Source organism: Lactuca serriola, chromosome 4 (assembly GCF_051521515.1).
Source record: "Lactuca serriola cultivar US96UC23 chromosome 4, Lser_US96UC23_V15, whole genome shotgun sequence".
Lineage (NCBI taxonomy): Eukaryota > Viridiplantae > Streptophyta > Magnoliopsida > Asterales > Asteraceae > Lactuca > Lactuca serriola.
In genome coordinates, this window is record NC_136411.1 from 107,740,594 (window position 1) to 107,747,909 (window position 7,316).

Below are 7,316 nucleotides of genomic sequence, written 5' to 3' on the forward strand. Positions count from 1 at the left end.
TTTTATTATCCAAAATCAAATGTATAAGTAAATAACCATACTTATAAATGTAGTGTATAAGTAAATAACAATACTTATAAATGTAGTGTACTAGAATTTCATTATTCTATGTTATAGTGAGCCCTTATAATCGAGCTATCGACTGTAATGCTGCCCGCCACAAACCTTCTTCAAACGTCGTGAAAATGTTAAGACAATTGTCACCCTTGACCCGTCATTCGTAGTTGTAGCTAGAAACCATAGGTGGGGGTTGTCAATCCCATATAGATCTATACACAACTCTCTCGCTTATTTAAGATTTAACGATTATAAGGTCGGGACTTAACGTATTGGTTGAAGAAATGTCTCTCATAACCCGTCAAAAGTATGTTATTCTAGATGTAAATGAAATGATGATTTTGCATGTCCAGGGTAATGATCAAAGTGTTGTGTTGGTTACCCAATGTGTAATACTATTATCCAATGTCAGTTTATGGTTATCCAATGTGTATTAGTATTATCCATCATACAATAAGTCTAGACATAGAAATTTATGCATATAAAAGAGTAAAACTTGTGTATTTCATTTGGAATCTGCATATATATATATATATATATATATATATATATATATATATATATATATATATATATATATATATATATGCATGTATTTATAAATATAATAAGTTTTATAAAAATAGGCCAATTCTTATTCTTAGAGAAAGTTTCATAAAAGTTGGTTATCATAATAGTTTTTCGTATAATTATTAGTGGTTGGTCATATGGAAGTTAGTATAGTTCTTTTATACTTATTACAACCTCAAACACTAAAGGTCATTTGTATGTTGTATTTCCTTATACCTTGTAGGATGTTAATTGTATTGTTATAACCCAAGAAATCATTCACTGATCATCTATTTTGTCACGTATATATTGAAGTGTATAATGTACCGACCTACATATGGTTTGAAGTTTGAAACGACAATATACTTTCACTGAAATATTTTCTAATAAATCATAATAGTTGTGAGGGATATATTATTTTTACCATAATTATAGTTAACTTTTGTTGACCAAAATTGACGGGTGTCACATCATCCTCCCGTTGAAAAGAATTTCGTCCCGAAACTACTTTTAGGTACCGGGCTCCTAAGGAATTTGAAATAGTTGGGGATATTTCTGTTTCATCTAATCCTCGGGTTCCCAAGTAAACTCATGTCCCCGCTTAGCGTTCTACCAGATGTTTACTATTGGAATACGACTTTGTTTCATTCTATTGACTTCCTTATCCATGATTTCGACCGGTTCTTCGACGAAATTCAAACCTTTGTTGACCTTGATCTTATCTAACGAAATGGCAATGGTTTCGTTGGATAGGCATTTCTTGAGATTTGACACGTGAAAGGTGTGGTGTATATTGCTAAGTTCTTGTGGCAATTAGAGCTTGTAGGATACATAAGCTCTCCTTGCAAGGACTTCAAAAGGTCCTATATACCATGGATTAAGTTTACCTCGCCTGCCAAATCGTATCATCCCTTTCCATAGTGAGACTTTTAACAGTACTCAATCTCCAACCTGAAACTCCAAGGGTTTGCGTCTCCGATCAACATAGCTTTTTTGCCGATCACGACACGCTTTCAGTCGTTCCCGTGTATAAATCATCTTCGTTGTAGTTTCCGGTATAATTTTGGGGCCGATGAGTGTGTTTTTCTATGACAACCCGGAATTTCTATCTTGTATAGCCATTCTACTCAATCAAAGTCAGACTCGTTTCTCCTATCTTTTAGCATTGTTTAGGGTATGTTTGAGTGTTCTAAGCCTAGTACCTTTAAGGAATGAGTGTTAGGAAGTATCTTTTAGAGCTCAGTATGCAACTTATAAGCCGGAAAACTCCAAGTATTGGAGTTTACGACCATAAACTAGGGTTTACTGCCATAAACCCTTGGTTGGCCGTGAACTCCACCCCTCATATATGATATTCCTTCATTATTCACCTTTTTCTCACATTTCCATCTAAAGACCTCGATTTCCTCTCAAGTATCATCGAGAACTTTCACCTTGATCTTCAAACATGTAAGTAATCCTTCCATTTTCGAGTTGATATCCTTCTATATCTAGTGAAGATTCATGTTTTCATCCATGAAATATCTCTTTTAGATAGAGCTTCAAGTTTTCTTCACTTTCACCAAGAACACCTGCTTGTTCCTGGGCTGTGAACTCCTTAGAAGCCTTCAAAAGTGTAATCATCTCTTCTATTATCTAGATAAGCTTGATAAACACATGATTCCTAGCCTTGAAACATCAGAAAGTGCATGACACCAAGAGTTTACAGCCGTAAACTCTTGAATGGCCGTAAACCCTTGTTTTGGTGCTTATCTTGGCCACAAACTCATCTTAAGTCCAAACCTAGGACCGTGAGCACTTAGTGAATGATATTTAGGTCCCTAAACACCTCTTAAAGTCATGCTATATGGCCGTAAACTCCCATTGGCCATAAACACCAAAGGTGTGGCTGTAAACTCCAAGGTGTGCCCGTAAACTCTATTTGATACAATCATATGTGATTAAAACACTTCAATCCAAGTGTTTCCTAGTCCCTAAGGTGGTCCTCTATCATGATTAGTTGGTATATACACTAATTATATACATATATGTGTCATTGTATGCTTAATAGGATCCGTTTGTGCTCGAGGCTTCACCTGACACTTAACATCCTTTATCGATCCTACATTCGTATCACTCACTCCGGGTGAGTTCTTACCCCTTAACTTATCTTTTAAATGATTTTAAATGCTTTTATGGGGGGGAATACAAGTTGAAACATTATAGTTATTATATCAATCACATGTGATTAATAACTATCAAACAAGTGGATTTCTTATACTTCAAACTGTTTTATAAAGAAAACTATTTCAAAACATTTTATAGACTGACATCAAGTCATAAATAGCCATTCAAATGGTTTAAAACTCTTTTATATGCAAAACTCTTTATTTAAATCTTTTAAACTTATATATCGTCAAAATCATGTCTATATAGATATAGATATATAAGTAAGATGGAAAGGGCTTAGGACTAATAACTCACTTTATTTCCTATTCCTTGTTTGGTTGTGGACTTAGGATATCCAGTTATTTGTCCGAGTTTCGTTTGAATCTTAGTTATATATTATGTATATATGTATAGATATAAAAGTTCTTACATTAGTTCAGCACCTTTGGGCAGCAAAGGTGTACAAACATACTCAGTTATTCAAACAACAGTACTAGTAAACTATAATAGGTATAGTTTAGGGAATTACTACTCACTATTTCTTGTACAATGAAACATACAAGAGTCAGATCATTCATGAGTCAATACAAACTTACTATTATGAGAAATAGAAAGAACATACTATGATGAGAAACTAAGTGAACATACACTACGCTATACATAGAGAACATACTATACACTAGAATAGAGAGAGCATACAATACACTAGAACATACTATACAAACACTAGAATACTATAACATTAATGTGAGCCACTACTTCATGGCATGACAATCTACTGTTGTGTCACGTTTTGTAACAAGTTTCTCCTGGAGGGAGAGCTTAAATTTGTATATAGATATATGCGGGATTGATTATCCTACACCTTGTTGCTAGCTACAGTGGGACCTGCAGGTCTACGGGTGACAAATGTCATACCATTTCGACGTCTTACATCGTCGTGTTTTACTAGTAAATCAAGTATGGTTACAACCTCATCGCATTTTACCTTTATTAATAAACTGGTTTAAGGTAGTTAGTACATTGGTAGTTAGTCATATACAATACTATACTACATCATTATTTTTCCCATTGCATTCATTTTGTGATCTTCTTGCATAAACGGAAATGTAAACTATATTTTGGTAATGATAGTCATACTTGGGAAAAACACATACTTTACAAACAAACAACACGCAAAACATTCGGGTCTTGGTAGAAGGCTACATTTAAAGTAAAAGATATAGGATTTTCTAGGAGATACATCAATTACATCAAACTCTTACGAACATTTACAATAAACATTTACAAACACTTTCATACAAACAATGACACTAAAATACTTATGATATCACCAGCTTTAATGTTGATCTACTCTTTCAAAATAACTTGTATTCTCAGGTCAGCAGTAGACATGTACCGATGACCAGGTTTTGAGAAGATGGTGCTTTCAAGAGTCGTCCATTTTTTGATTATTCATTTTTGGTGTCTTATAAACTATACACAGAACACACTTGTATTAAATTATACTATTAATGCAATGGATGATGTTGTTGCTTTTTACTACTCATTGTTGTGATACTGTACATGACGTCCTCCGCCCCAGAACGTTTCCGCTGTTCCGGTTTTGGGGTGTGACAGATTGGTATCAGAGCCTTGTTTATAGTGAATTGAGTATATCAACCCATAAAAGATAAACAAACTATAAACACATCAGGATTAAAATACTCTGACCAAGAGTTTATACTTTTAAATAATAAAATATTTAACCAAAGTATACATACCTACCTTCATACTAAAATCAGTGTCACTAGGACAGAATAATAGTATTGCGGTTGTTGAACAACACAAGTAGGCGTGGGGACATCTAATCAGATATGGGAGTGATATAGCCTGATCAACTATATCTTTCCAATAAGTGATTAGCATGTGCCTAGGAATGGTTGTGGTGTTGCAGCAAGCCTAAAAACTTACCGACATTACTACAATGAAAACTTTAGAACAGAACATAAACTTAAAATACTATATGAGTATTTTGTGTTACTATAATTACTTATCTGAGAACTAAAAAGGTCTTTACTAGTAGGTCAATAGTTGCTGAGTGGATACACTAAGGTTATATGTGACTAAGGTGTCATAGAATTAGAATCTGTGATCTTTGCTTTACTTCGTGTTCCTTGTTTGGTTGTGGATTTTGAGTTAGGCTCACTTATTCGAAAGTCTATCCTGTTTCGGTTGCATATGAATGCTATGCACTATACAAGTATTGAGGTAACTGATAAAGATCATCCTATAATTATCTTAAGTAGTACATCTATTAACTATCTCTTTCATCCCTTTTCTCGCTTAGATAACATGGATGGATTCAATCTCCCTGGCGACTCGTACTTCCCCAACCAAGGTAATGGTGGATGGCTCGATGCAGATCCAGAAGAGAATCATCCAATCCCTTTGGATGATGACTTCGCAGAGAAATTTTTGGAGGATTCTGAATCCGATCTAGAAGTCAATAATCTACCCTTGGTAGCTCCAATCCCAAATCCTAACCCTCGTCCGGCTTTTCAAGGCCCGACGCCTCTGTGGGCGAAAAACTTGGGTAGATGGAGTCAAGATCAGGGTTAACCTATACCATACAACAAAGACAAAATCTTCTACAACCTGAGCGAGGGAGGCTCAGTAGACAAAGTCCTGCCAATCCTGGTCCGCGGGGTTGCTCGTAATGAAGAGCAGGGTAAGACAGCCATCAACCGAATCATGGAGGTTGATGCCAATGCAGGAGTTAATACAGTCCACATTCGTCGTCTTAAAGATGCTCGTGAGAGGTCTGTGAGAGACAATGTGGCTCTGCAGCAAGAGCTAGATGCAACTCGGGCTGAAGTCATAGAGCTCCGAGCACGCCAAAGAGTATATGAAGGACACCTTCTTGATATGGAGCGTCAGCTGGAAAGTTTGAGGGTTCACCCAAGGGGTACCAGTCGCCGGTAGAAGATGCTCTACTTGTCTTTTCTTTTGGTTTAAGGAATAGCCTGGCTATCTATGCTCTATGTAGCACTTTTCCCTGTAAATATTCCTATCTATCTAGTACTGTTGCTAGGTTTCTATGCTATCAAAATTTTCTTATTGTGGTTTGATGTAAGACCTACTTCTAGGTCATTTTTCCCGAACTTGTTACATAGTTAATGCCAATATTATTATAAGTCATCTATATCGATCATACTCTCATTTGTTTTGTTAGACTATGGAGAGTTAGTCCATGGACCACTTGGGTAAAGGAAATCGATCTTTAAATCAAGTTACCAGTTAGAAGAATAAGAAGTGACAATGGAACTGAATTTAATAATCGTCTTTTGAATAGTTTCTTGGTTTCTAAGGGCATCAGTCACAACTTTTCAGCTCCCTACATATCGCAGCAAAATGGAGTAGTAGAGCAAAGAAACCGTACATTGGTCGAAGCAGCTAGATCAATGTTAAACTTTACCAAACTTCCTCTATACTTCCGGGCAGAAGCAGTAGCAACTGCATGCTTTGTTCAAAACCAAAGCATCATTTGCAAGCGTCTTAATAAAACTCCATATGAGGGTCTCAAAAACCGTAAAACGAATGTCAAATTTTTCCATATTTTTGGATGTGGATGTTTTGTAATAAAAAATAAGGATCATCATAACAAATTTACACAAAAATCAGATGAAGGCATTTTCCTTGGCTACTCAACCAATAAAGTGGCCTACCGGGTTCTCATTAGATGCACAAGACTGATAGTAGAAAGCTTTGATGTCAAATTTGATGACTACTAGGTCTGTAACACTACTCCATCAAATGAAACAAAAGAAATCTTGGAAAGTGATATCCTAGCCTCTTCGGGTCCTTTAAACATCCAAGGGTTATTACTCACTCATCAATCAAGGGGAACCATCTCTGATTCAAGGGGAAATCCCATCCTCAGCTTAGGGGAACTTCCTTCAAATGCTGCTTACAATCCTACAGTCCATGATAATTCTGCAGGCTGCTCCCAAGTCGAGGGGAACTACCTTCTCCTACCACAGATTCATCTAACGTTGAAGATATTCCCTCCACCGCAGCAACTGATCATCAACAACCTTGTCTTCACATCTGGACGAAGGATCACCGACCGAGTCAAATCATTATAAACCCATTCGAAGGAATACAAACTCGATCCTCTAGTGATTTAACGGATCACTGCCACTATGCAGCTTTCATGTCCTTAGTCGAGCCTCAAACCATAAAATAAGCACTCATGTAGCCCGACTGTATCACCGCAATGCAAGAGTTAACAGAGTTTGAAAGAAACAAAGTATGGAAACTAGTACCAAAGCCAAAAGGTCACATAATCATTGGTACTAGATGGGTATACAAAAAAAAAAGCTTGATGAGACTGGTACGGTAGTAAGAAACAAAGCAAGGCTAGTAGCTTAGGGGTAGAGTCAACTTGAAGGCGTTGACTATTATGAAACTTATGCCCCGTAGCCAGAATGGAGGTAATACACATTTTCTTAGTGTATGCGGCGCATGAAAATATCAAAGTACATCAAACGGATGTCAAAAGTGCCTTTCTGAATGGAGAA